The sequence below is a fragment of the Macrobrachium nipponense genome, chromosome 1, assembly GCF_015104395.2.
Source record: "Macrobrachium nipponense isolate FS-2020 chromosome 1, ASM1510439v2, whole genome shotgun sequence".
Lineage (NCBI taxonomy): Eukaryota > Metazoa > Arthropoda > Malacostraca > Decapoda > Palaemonidae > Macrobrachium > Macrobrachium nipponense.
This window is the reverse complement of record NC_087200.1, coordinates 114221445-114236444: the sequence shown is the minus strand read 5'-3', so window position 1 is coordinate 114236444 and position 15000 is coordinate 114221445.

The following is a 15000-nucleotide window of genomic DNA, read 5'->3' as shown; positions in this document are numbered from 1 at the left end:
GAACGTTGTGGCTATAGTAGATTCACATCAACCGTGCATTTGATGTTTAGGCCAGTTCCTTACGACGCTCCTGATTGGCTGTTGATAAGCCAATCACAGGGCTGGAAATTCCCATTCTCTCGAGAGAATTAACATGGGATACGTCTTTCAAAAGTATCCATCAGGAGAGGTGGAACATACATCCTGTCAATGTGAACTCTCGAGAGAGACTGAGAGTTTCCAGCCCTGTGATTGGCTTATCAACAGCCAATCAGGAGTGTCGTAAGGGACTGGCCTAGACATCAAATGCACGGTTGATGTGAATCTAATATAGTATCAGGTAATTATGGGAAAATTGTTTTGATTTATCTATCTGTCCGTCTGTGTTTCTGTCTGTCTATAATCATACATACATACATACATACATACACACTCATATATATACATATATATATAGTTATATAGTTATATATAGTTATAGTATCAAAGCAACGCGCTCATAACCATGAAATTAATTGCATTATTAAAATGTTCATATAACCATATTAACGCATAAATGCTAAACGTGCAGAGTATTAAAATTGAATAAACCCTTCATTCTCATCACGAAATTGCTTATTCAATTATATAAAATAAATTGAGAGGTAGCAGCATTTATTCCATACAGTGGATTCATAATACAACGTAACATATCAAACTGGTGCTTTGCTTTTGTACGAATGTGTTTTTACCCATTATTCTGAAATCGCATAACACAAACAATTACTGTTTTAAAAGTGCTCCGTGTTTAATAATAATAATAATAATAATAAATAATAATAATAATAATAATAATAATAATAATAGGGTCAATATCGATGCATATATTCAGCTTATACAGATAAACTATGATATCATAGTCATCAAAGTCATTCTCTCTCTCTCTCTCTCTCTCTCTCTCTCTCTCTCTCTCTCTCTCTCTCTCTCTCGTTTTCTTATAGCGAGCTTTCGTCTGGAGCTGCCAGACATCCTCTAGCTTGTTTAATTAAGTAGTAAAGAATAATAATAATAATTATTATAATAACTATAATAATAATAATAATTATTATTATTATTATTTATTTCCCCTCATTCTTACGCAATAATTTGAAAACCTATCGTGCACAGATCATTATTGTTCTGTGAGTAAATCAGATTAATTCAAAAATTCTTCAAGTCTTGCTATAATTATTTGTCTGCTGAGAACAGATACCAATTATCCAAAAGAGAGAAAAAAGCGTCAGTGTACCCTCGGACTTGTGGAAGACAGAATGATAAAACACGATGTGATCCAATCCAAAGGAGATTAATAATTACAGGGTCACAGCCAGATTTAAAATAATTAAATCTGGAGCAAGGGCGGATCCAGACGCACATAAGAGCGGCGAACATACTCCCGAAGTTTAGACTTATATACATATGCATATATATAAACGCATATATGTGTATATATACATATATAATGTATATAAATAAAAGTAATGCCACAGAGAAAAATGAAAAACGAGAACTGCCTGAGATCTTTCGGTTTTTCACTTTCCACCGTGGTATTGCCTTCATTTATACATAACATCACGTCCTATATATTTCATGATTAAGTTAATGATATATATGCATATATATGCATATATATCTCTCTCATTTTGACCAAGGAAAAATCAAGTTTTGGTAGCCGCTGTGATTTCTCAGTGAGTTACTCTCATAGAGCCTTTTGGGGGACCAAATGAATTACACCTTTGAGAACGAATAGCTGCTACGCTATCTAACACACAGACACCCATACACAGACACACACACACACACAGATATATATATATATACAGTGTAACACGAGTTTATGCAAATATTTCGAGAAATGAAAGAAAATATCATTCTGAGCAGAGAATTTTCTATCAACATGTATTTTGAGTCTTCTTTATCGGTGAGGCAAATTTTTAAAATAACTGGCTTTACTTAACGCTGCTCTGCCAACATGGCGTACGCGATGTCTGAGTGGTCAGGGAGAAAGGGTTGGAGGGGTGAGGTTGACGAAGTGTATTAAGCAACTGGATTGCTAGTCTCTTAATTAGGAGTTTTTTCTCGCAGTTTTTTGGAAAAAAAAACATAACATTACAGTCCCTTCAATTAGTAAATCACCTGTGATAGACTTCTCACAGAATTGTTGAACCAGGAGTCAGGACTAGACCTATGCTGAATGAGTGATAATGACAACAATCGTGATGATGAGGGAATGCAGGTAGGGAAGGTACTGCACTTTGAAAAACGTCAGCTTTTTTACGTCTTTAGAATACTGAATGAATATACGTACTACCTTTTTCAGGAAAGACTGAATAAAGTTAAATTTCCATAATGTCCTCATTCTTTTTAGTCTGACAGAGACGAAAGCATTTTCTTAAGTGAGTTTTTCCCTTTCACTGGTGTAAGATGAATACTTTTGATGGAGAACGAGAGATTTTTGAATGTACGTTTTAAATTTTTGATCGGTGTTTAATGAATAGGCCTATATTTGATGGAGAGGAGATTCCATTAGGCTTCCTTTTCTTCCCTTTATCAGATTCTTGTGAATACCATTGACGGAGAGGGAGAAGGTTTCAGTGATACTTGCCTTTTTTCCCCTTTGACCATTATCTTAAGAATACAATTGATTTGGAAGTATTTCATTCACATCGCATCGGCCTAATTTCTCAAACTGACTCAGTCTCTACAAGAATATTGTTGTGTTCACTGGATTGGTCTTCGGGAATTTAAATAAAGTCTAGGTCCCACGATCCCGTGTCATACCGGATAGCCACTGAAAGAAAATCACAATAAACTTTGGATATTCGTGCTGACAACCAACCCTTGCAAAAAGGTCTAATTGTTGGCCAACTTGGAAGTTCTGAGCTTATTTACATCTTCCGTGGTATAACAAACGTATAAAGTGGCACAACTAACGTATATTTTCTTTTCTTGGATCATTCAGGGCAGATCTGCAGTCGACACTAATATCACCCCAGTTATTCCAAATGCTACTTTGATTTTTCCAAACGTTTCCCTCCTAAAACGGAATGAAATGCATCCCTCGATATGGGCAATCGGTCAGGAACATAAGATTACGAAACCGGTTTAAACCTCGCCCCTATCGTGTTGCTGCCGGGTGCAATCCAAATTAAACCTTAACCAAACCATTACTACCAACTGTTCAAAAATCATGCTGGATAAAGCCTTTTTTTTAATAATCTGCAAAATAAGACTGTTTTAGAGAATGTATGAACAACTGCAATATATTACAATGTACAAAAATTCTATTATGGTCTAGGGTCATGGTAATCGCTTCCTAGCGACGAATTATAAGTTAAAGGAAATAAAAATGCATTTTCTTCAAGTAGGTCTGCAGCAGGAGACATTCACGCACGTGTTGGAGGCGCCTGTTCTCATGATTTTTCTAGAATCGTCAGGTGGGGAATGGAACTCGACAGGCGCCGACATGTCGTTAGAAACGCCGCGATTTCTGATGTAATATTTCTTCGAAATTCTTCTAAATCGTTCCGGTCATCTCGGGAGCCAGTGACGTTCGCTGGTAGGCCCCGCCCCCCAGATTGCCGTATAAATATGACTGACAAAGTAAGAGATCAGTGAGAGATCAGCAGCAGAGATCAGAGCAGAGATCCTCAGAGAGAGATAAGAGAAGAAGGAACAGAAGAAGGATCAGAGAGGGAAAGGCGCTCGGGAGTTTGGTCTAATTCTGGTCAAGTCGTCGTCAGGAGTGGACGACCGAGTTATTTCGAAGTTGAGCAAACCTTCAGAGAAGAAACGTTCTACAAGAGGTTTCGAGGAGTTCCTGCCCTCCAGTTATCAAGAATAGACTAGACCTTGTTTTCTGCAGTACGGTGTCAAGAAGACGTCCGAAGTAATAGTTCTCCTTTGTTAAGCCGTCGCTTCGAGGATTGATTGCCGACCGCTGAAAAATTAGCTAGCAAGTATTTTCATTACCTCACTGTTTCCCCAGTTCATGCAGTGTAAGATTTTACTTTTGTTATGTAAATAGGAGAAACTATTCTGCATTTATCTTTGTTATTAAGCTTGTAAATAAACCTTTTTCTGTTTGTGTATCTTTCTATATTCGTATCCCTAGTTTCAACTGTTGGTGTTGAATTCTTTTTGTTTATTTAATATCGAACCTTGAGCGGACTTCTCGGGGGCCGTGACATCCAGATATGTTAAAAATGAAAAACCTAAGAAGGCACTTGTGAAATTCTCTACCAAAAGTGTATAGGAAAACTATTAACCTGGAATACAGAAAAAAAGAACAAGGCGACTCATTAAGGAAATAAGATGATGAAAAAACTAAACAGGATGCTTTGATGATCGATTTGAATCCATAACGTTTGCTCTTTAAACACACATATATATAAATATATATATATATATATATATATATATATATAATATATATATATATATATATATATATCATAATGTATATGGATGTACACTCGGCAAGGAAAGTTAAGATACAGTTTTTTTTAAATCTTCGGATATACATTGTTCAATAATGCCACACCTGGCTACTCTAGAAAGGGGCGCGGAGCTTCAGAATCATAGCGTTTGTTGCTTTCTAGATTTCCATTAACTTTACACCATACAGATTCTGTAGAGGTCCTATAATCATTTATACTTGAATGTAGAAAAAGGCTCTATATTATTTATTAATGTTGGTTTGGTAACGTCAGTTCAGGGAGGAATATCGATCATCCTTTTTTAAAACCTACTGTGAAATTTTATTTATAAGTAATGTTTGACACTAAACTGACGTAAAATTCATACGTAATTGAAGACGGATCTTAAACAATGAGAGAAAGTGTTTTAAAATTTGGGCAGTACTTGTGGAAATCGTGAGGAACAATACAGTAAAGAATGAAATATTATGACGATATAGAGAGAGCGTGTAAGCATAGGCCTATCGAGAGAGACACTTAATTCATTATATTTACTTTGAAAGATTAAGTGATAATATTTTTTTCAAATGTATCAAAAGTAGAGAGAGAGAGAGAGAGAGAGAGAGAGAGAGTATAGGCCTATCTATAGAGATAATTCATTATATTTACTTTGAAAGATTGAGTATAATATTTTTTCAAGTGTGTTTTAAAAGTGGAGAGAGAGAGAGAGAGAGAGAGAGAGAGAGAGAGAGAGCAAAATCTGCTGACGTGAAAGCTTAGGCCTACGTATAACTACATAATTTCATTATATTTTCTTTGGGAGATTGAGTGGTAATATGCATTAGAAGTGGAGAGAGAGAGAGAGAGAATTATAGTATTGGTGACGGACTTGTGACGGGGGAAAGGCAGAAGAAAGAGCGGTGAATAGGTGCACAGATACATGAGAAACAGGGTGATATGACTGCCAAGATCGTGCTGCACTATGCTAGATAAAATTTTAAGGATCATAATATTCAAGTTAATTCTCTATGAAATTCATACCCTAATCTTGATTTCATTCGACAGCTGCCGTATATTCAAAGATTGTAAAAAGACGTGGGAAATTTCAAACACAGGCTGAGGTCATTCTTGCCCTCATGATATAGTCTGTACTTTTGAAGATCGGGTTTCATCCACAAATCATTCACGAAAAAAGCTGTTAAGTAAAAATATTTATTGCCACAAAAAACTCAATATATATTGCACAGGCAATTAAAATTTTATATCGTGCAAAAAATGCTGATGTGTTGGGAGATCTTTCAGCCTTGCTCAAAAGAAATGCAGACGTGTATGGCTGTAGGCTACTACGAACTGTTTTGTAATGGGAGCATATAGCCAGAAAATCTTTGAGCTTACATGCTACTTTAACCTTGATTAAGATTTATGTTTAAAGACTGTAGTTTTGTAAACAGCAACTAGCATCCGATCCATGTCAACGTCAAAGTAATCAAAGTGTGAAATCCGTTACGTAAGCCAGTATAGTATCCAGTGACTTGCACTTTCCCGCTCGAAGTTCTAGGGCTCCTCCTCACATCATAGAAAACGTTCTTGAGGATGCAACTAGATTTGCTCAACCTACCTTAGCCGTCGCAACATTGACTGCCATTGATGTCAGCTAACTTTAATCGCTTTGGAATACAAACAAGAGTTTGAAACTAAAATAATTGCATGCGCCACTTACGATGATGCAATGATATCCCCGTTCATGAAGGAAAACGAGTAAATATTGTCGTCGTGATACATAGTACTACAATCAAAAATTCATATTCTATCTACCAGATCTCTATGAACGAATCCGTCTGAGAAATTCCAATTACTTCGGACATATATCATGTTCTTAAGTATCTGGTCGGTTTTGTTGTGCAGTTTTAACTTATATGATATAATTTGCAGTGTATTTTCATATTCTAGAGTAAATTTAGCGATATGTCTTTTCAGTAAAAACAAATGGGAAATGATGAACGAAAGCTAGTGAAAAATGTATCTTCACTTTTCTTGTAGAGTGTACATGTATAGACTCATACTTTGCATGTATGCAACAGGAATGAGAATGTACATAAAGTATTTATTACATCTCTTCTTTTTTCTTAATAAATGAAGTAGATAAAAAATAATCTTCAACTTATGCAGTATTCCGTAGAGAAGAAAGAATAAGAATTAAAAATTTTAATGACTACTCATTAAGATGATAATGCCATTATCACCAGAAGTAAATGAGGTGCGGCTATTCAAGGGACACTTGTTCTCAGCATTAATGACGTAGCTAGGCCTTGGCTATCAGAGATACAAATTAAACATGTAAAGCACAGCTCTTCTGCAATATTAGAAATAACGGGATGATACTTCCAGTAATTTGATCCTAGTTTTTATTTCAGATTAATGTATTAATGCGTCAATTTTTGCATAATTGTATCAATTATACTGTCATGCAAAACATGACCCTGCTTCTTAGTGCAAAATCATGAAACTTAAATAATAATAATAAAAAAAGTCATTAATTTACTGAGCACACGCGTCACCCTTGAGTCTTCAAAGTACATTTAAATTTCATCCTCCTTTCTGTGTGATAATGTGATTTTAATGATATGTTAATCTCAAAGCGTAACTGCCTTTCACGCAGACATTACCTTCTCGCATTAGATGAACCCAATATTACATGAAGGGATAAAACTACTATGTCCGGCGTCTGCTTCTTGCATTTATAAACTGGATTTGGCATGTTATGACGTTCGATCAGTCTTCATTGATTAAAATGAGGCTGTAATATGGACAAAATTAATATCACCCCATCAATATGCCTAGTAGCACGCGTCGTCATGAAGGGTGCAGCCTTGGTCCGCTGAATTGAATATAAAAAAAGATATAATTTATATGTTACATGGAATATGTGAACGAAATTCTTAGGGCATAAGTGAAATAACCAATTCGCTTAGGAACATTTGGTCCCAGAGGGCTAGTACTAAACACGGTGAAACAGTGATTCATCTACACTGTTTTACCGTGTTTGGTACTAGCCCCTTGGGGGTTCAAATGTGTTTCGCCGTGTTTAGTACTAGCCCCTGGGGAAGACCCTGGGTCGATAAAATGCACTTAGGTACATTTGATCCCTCAGGGGCTAGTACTAAACATGGCGAAAGTGTAGATGAGTCAGTTTCACCGTGTTTAGCACTAGCCCTCGGGGTTCAAATGTTCCTAGGTGAACTGGTCATTTCACATATTCCCTGTAAGATATACTTGAATTAACACTAACCTTCCTGCAGTAGATTTGATAACTTGGTTATTCTAAATGAACAGTTTCTTAGAGGACATCTTCGAATCTCCTACAGACTAAAAGTAGGGGATAAACGATGAGAAACGTGGGTATATATGAACTCAGTAGTGATCAATGTACCTCGGTAAGCATTAAATACTTTAAAGATATCACTGATACAAAGTAAAAAAAAAAATGTAACATTTTAGAAGTTCAGATTGAAATTAAACTTAATAATCTTATTTTGCTTACCAAAACGAAACATTCATTTCGCATATGTGATATAGAATAACGGCGCTTGCGTACGTTCAGCAATGTGTCTACCTAATGACGTTTCAATATCAGTCCTGAAGGGAAAGAAGCAGGTTAAACGATTAGAAGGTAACCATAAAAGAAGGGAGATGAATAAGAGAACAGAATTAGGAGAGGAATACACAACATGGTGGAGGAAAGTAAAAAATGTAACAGACCGATCATTACGGTAGTGATGTCAGCCTACGGGACCTGACGAGGCCGCGTCAGAGGAAGATGGGTTAAACAAATGTATTATTAGTTAAGTATTCGGATTTTTTTCGAATTGCACGACAATGGACGCCCAAACACCATAATAACTAAAGGTGATCATTCCCCTTCGGTGGCATTCTTTAAGTAGCGTGAGTTGGACATTCAACGACATTAGTAGCTTAATGATTGTTCAAAAACCACAGTGTGATAAAACTTTAATAAAAAGAGCGTGTTCCAAACATACCAATTAGTTATCATGGTGGAGGTTAGTTATAAATGACGCTAAGTACAATTTCCCCGCGTTCGATGGGTAAACAAGTACTTCAGATTCGACATTACTAGTTTATTTATACCTTTTGATGGCTAAGTGGTTTGACCGTCGACTGGAGGTCATATGTCGAGTGTCCGGACACTTCAGTATCAATCCATTTATTACTTATAATTCCCCTTGTTATATTCCCGAATCAACATGAATTGGATATTAAACGACAGTTGTAGCTTAATGATACTATATTGATAACGGTATTACAAAAATTTAATATATATATATTATATATAATATATATTCTATATATATATATAGTATATGTGTATTATATAGTAATATAATATTGAATATCCTACCGACATCACCGTGATATACATTAAGCTACAAATGTCCTTTAATATCCAATCCTCTCTACCTCGGAATTAACATAAATGAGAATATATTAATTCCTAGGTAGAGCGAATTGCATATTAAACGACATTTCTAGCTTAAATCATGTAATATATATATATATATATATATATATATATATATATATATATATATATCTATATATATATATATATATATATTATCTATATATATATATATTATATAATGTATATATATATATATATATATATATCTATATATAATATATATATATATATATATATATATCAATGTATATATATATATATATATATATATATATATTATATATAGATATATATATATTATCAAGTATATATATATATATATATATATATATATATATATATATATATATATATATATATGTGGAGATCTATAACAGTATAATAAACATTTTAGAGGGGCAGACGACATTTTCATTGCAGTGAGTTAACCGGAAGCGTAGTACTTACAAGAGCGTACCCTTAACAATGACCATTCTCAGAATTGGTATTTCAGGCTAAAGCGTCTTTCTTTTTCTGTGTTCCTCAGCATTGTATATATTTACAAAAGATAACCTGAAACGCTTGTACATACGACATAAATCCTCCATAATCAAGGCTAATAGTGAATGTAGAGGTACTATACAATACTTCAAATTAAGTCTCATTCTACAATGAGTATTGATCATATATTAAAAGTTCAAATTAGAAGTTGTCTGCTTATCACTTGTACAGGGAAGGAGTGATACTTGAAAAGATGACTGCATGTATATATAATATAAAAACATATAAAACACACAACAAATATATATATATACACACACACACACACACACACATATATCATATATATATATATATATATATATATATATATATATATATATATATATGTGTGTGTGTGTGTGTGTGTGTGTGTGTGTGTGGTGTGTGTGTGTGTTTACATGTACATGAGTATAATTTACTTGCAAATAGAAGTATATCAATATACTTAAGCATATCATCTCCAGTAATATATAAAATGAATAATTCTCATACAATTCTTTGGTTTTATATATAGACATATTCCCGAGACACGAACTGGAAAGAAGTGACACACAGGGGTTCCATTACATTCGGCAAAAGACAGAGGGAGAAGGAACGACCAAGGCACTTTTTCAACTAACGACTTTGTGGTGTCATTACACCGAGTCCCATAGTAGAATATCTGGCAACGAATGGCATTTCTCGAGCAAAATTTGCCAGTACAAGAGTTGGTGAATACTATTGTCCACTCATAAACAGTAAACTGGAAATTTGTCGTTCTCCTACAAACTGTTTACTGATAATCATTTTGCAATACCATATGAATTATTGGCAAACAAAAAATGAGTAATGATCGATGAAGTGGATTCTACAAGCAACGCTAGAGTAATTCCGTGCTCTATATTTAGAAATAGTGTGAAAGTTTATAGGTGTATACTGGCTTACAGTTAGTGACTTGATATGCAAGTAAATTAGTTTTACTACCTTTAGCAGTAGTACTTATATTTGCCTTTACGTTGTAGAACACTGCGTATATGAATGATAATAAGATAGTTCTATGAAGATATATCTTTAATAACTAATATAAGTGGCATTGTACCCATATTGACTACTATTCATACTGTTAATTTCGTATATGGAGCCTGTACATTTTGTTTGTGCAATCGTCAATTAATCTAAAACATATCAAGTTCTGTTCTTGTTTCAATGCATGCATTTCTCTTCACAAAACTTACTATCTAGGCCGGATAACATACATTAATAGCAAATATGCAACGAAATAAGTTTGGCGCAATTGAGTTTTCTGTATGCGCCGCGGCCCATTAAACTTTCAGCCACGGCCCAGTGGTGGCTGTTCTATAGTGTTGCAGCCGTACAATTATGGCTGACTTTAACCTTAAATATTATAAAAACTACTAGGACTAGGAGCCTGCAATTTGATATTTGATGGTTGGAGGGTGGATGATCAACATACCAATTTGCAGCCCTCTAGTCTCAATAGTTTTTAAGATCTGGCGTAGAACAGAAAAAGTGCGGACTGACAAACAAAGCAGGCACAATAGTTTTCCTTTACAGAAAACTAAAAAGTTCATGGATATCTTAAATGCCTCTGGATACTACTACCTGAATGTAATACTTGCAGGTATTAACAAAGACTTCTTAATTAAAATAATTTTGGCTGCTCTGTTGGAGAGTGCAGTTTTATATTTATAATGGCCAGTAAACGAGAACATTATCTGTTAAGACTTTCGTAAATAACGAAGCACAAAGGAACAGTGATACCTCTTGAGTGTCGGAGCATAAAGTCGCAGACGGCAAAGTGAAGTATGTGCTATTAAACATATCAGTGAAACCTAAATAGTCTTTTAGTAAATTCCTTCTTTTAGTTCACTAGTAAATGACTCAGTGCTGTAAATAGTTCTTTTCAAGTGCCGTAATGTGGTTTGTCTTGCAACAGTTCCTTCCATGGAAATAAAATGAAGATGTTGAATCTATGGGATGAAAACAGTTACAATCTGGTGAGTAACTATCTAAAATGAGTGTAGTGTAACAAATGGTGAAATGGGTATATAAAGCAGATATGACGTACCAAAATAGATAAACGTCAAAGGATGGACCAGAAGGCTCTCTAATCCATAAACCTGCTAACCTATTCCGGTACATAACATCCCAATATCATCCCCAATAAGTATGATGGACAAGGTCCAAAACAAACGACTAACACCCTACAACCACTCGAGGTACTCTTTGAAGTCCGCCATTGAATTGACAGACATCCTTAAAGCCACTGAACCCTACAAAGGCAGTATCACTATAGATAAACAGCCTGTTTTACCAAAGCCTCAGTTCAGGAGATCATAGACATTTTCTTCATTGATGTCTACAGATCTGGATAGGACCCTCCTAAACCCTTCAAAAGCTAGTAATGGGTGCTGATAACATACGCAATGAAATTCTTGTTTCTCTCTCACAAAAAGGCTTTTCCATCAAGTGTAAGATTTGGTTATATATATGCTTATCTCAAAGGTACATTCTACTCTATGGTTGTCCACCTTTTTCAGTCATGGAGATCCACAACTACCAAACCTTTCATTCAAGCCCTCCCTTCACAAAAGGGAATTGATAAATAGCATTCCAACATATATTCCTTGATAATGTAAATTTTCATTTAGCTTATCCTTTGCTACTTTGCATTTTTGGCATCTTCTGATGAAAATGGGAAGGCAAACAGAGACTCAGGATGTATCAAACTTTTACCGACCATGTGCTCGAAGAAGCACAAAGAATGCAAAAAGCCTCACACCTCGGTTTTAGTTTTCTGTAAAAGAAAAGCATTGTCTGTCCGTCGACAGGTTAATCATCCACCCTACAATCATCAAGCATACCAAATTGCAGCGCTCTAGCCATAGTTCTTTATTTTTTTTATTATTTTATTGAAGGTTAAGCATAGCCATAACCATGCTTCTGGCAACGATATAGGATAGGTCACCACCCAGCCGTGGTTAAAGTTTCATGGACAGCGGTTCATACAGCATTATACTTATACCAGGACCACTGAAAGACAGATCTATTTTCAGTGGCCTTGATTATTCATTGTAGCGAATGTGCAGAAAACTTGATTCGGCGCATCTTTTACTTGTTTTTTATTTTCTTTTATTTCTACTTTAAGTGTAGCCCAAAAATAACAATATATTTCAACAGTGAAGCAATTTACCGTACAAGGCATGGTTACGGAGACAAAGCAAGACGAAGTTTACTGTTGTAGAGATATATCTGTACATATATCTCTCTTTCTATTGATCAATCTATCGTGTATACATACACACACACAGACACACACACACACACACACACACACACATATATATATATATATATATATATATATATATATATATATATTATTATATTATATATATATATATATTATTATATATATAATAAAAGAAGCCCATAAATATGCCAAAATATAGAGTGTAAATGCCATATTTCAGAACCCAACTGTCCCCTCTTCAGGCAGGTGATGAATGAGAAATAAAAAAAAAAAACTGTATTTGTACCATAAGGCCCACAGGTCAGCCGTTACGTCACCCAAGTTGACAAACTCTCTTTAATCTCCTTAACCGCTGGTTGGAGGAAGATTTTATCTACTAAATCTGAGTCTCAGGTTCCTCAAAATCATATCAGAGACGACCAACATTAAATTAAAAATCCCACACCTAGACAGGGTTAAGATGTTGCCACAGACACTTATAAACTCTAACCCTTTTGCTTTTACCTACACAAATACCTTAGCCAAATCCTGATTAACTGCCAACAAAAGACAATCCCCAAAGACACTGGAGTATACAAAATCCCTTGACTAGGCTTAAACGAATCCTACATCGTGTTTACAGGTAAATCACTCAACCATAGATTAATAAGGATCGTTCAGGTAGGTATGGGCAACAGAGCTCAGATATTTTTAACCACATCAATAACCATAATCACAGAATAAAATGGAATTTGTCATGTATTATTTATAGCAGCAATTGTTGGTTCAAAGGACAAATAGTAGAATTAGCTCTGATTAAACAAATAAACATGATGAAGACTGAAGAAAAATTGTCAACTGGGATGGTATAACTGCTTACCTGCGGACGTAATGGTAATAGATACAGATTTTTCTGTTACTCTTCTCATTCATTACTTGCCTGAAGAGAGAGACAGTTGGTCTCTGAAGTACAACAATTACTTTCTACATTTTGGTGTTTTTATGGGCTCCTTTTATTAGATGGAATTCTGTTTTAACAGAAAATATTTCACAGTCATATATATATATATATATATATATATATATATATATATATATATATATATATAATATATATACACACACACACACACACGTGTGTATGTATATAGGTACATAAGTGACCAGATTCTCCCTCTCTCTCTCTCTCGTATATATATATATATATATATATATATATATATATATATATATACTATATATATATATATATATATATATATATATATATATATATATATATAATACTATATATATATATATATATAATTAATCGTTTATATATATATTATATATATATATATATAAATTAATAAATTAACAAACAGATAAAAACATTAAATTGCAAACAGAATAGTTTAAGCATTGCATCTATGCTTAAACTTCTGAAGTTCCAATTGCATGAGGAATAAAGGACATCTGGAACTGAGAAGTTCGACAGCAAGACATTTACTGCATATTGGTGCTGCTGTTCAGCGATTCTGGTTACTCTAGGCAGGTAAAGGGGAACAATGGTCCAAGTCATAACTACTACTATTAGGAAACAGTAACCTACCACCAAGAACCATTCTCTCTAAAAGAGGTAAATCTCTGGCAAAGGCAGACATCCACACCAGAGAACGGTATTCTAGTAAAGGGAGTAAAAATGACCTAAAGCAGGTTGCAGTGATTTTAGGTCTGTTATAAATATATGCGGCCTTACGAACGGTACCTAACTTCCGTGCGGCATTTGCTGAAACTTTCATTAGATGTTTCTCAAAAGTCTGATGTAAGTGTAAGGTGACATCAAGAATAGTTAAAGCTTCAGACTCTTTCAGCAAAGTTCCATCCACCTGAAGGGGAGAATAGGGTGGGAAATCTGTACAAGATTTGCTTATCAGTAGTGTTTTCGTTTTGACGGAGTTCAGCCTCATACCCCACCGGCTACACCGTCCATGTCCCAATTGAGGCAGCGGACACCTTCATTTCTCCTAAGTGGAGACTTTACTAAACCCACAAGTGATGCATCCTGGGCATACTGAACAATTTTGTCTTCCATGTAAACAAGAACACTGCCCTGTGGAACTTCAGACATAATAGATTTTTGTTCACTAAATATCCCGTCCACAGCAACTCGCTGTTGCCTACCTGTAAGGAAATCTTGAATTAATCCTAAAACATATCCACCCACTTCAAGATTCTGAAGGTTATAAATAAGTGCCTTGTGATTTACTAATTCGAAAGCAGCCTTAAAATCTATGTGAACTAATTTCCACTTAAAACCCTTATCTAAGTTCCTTTGCAAATGGGATGTCAAGTCTAAAGGCCCGTCC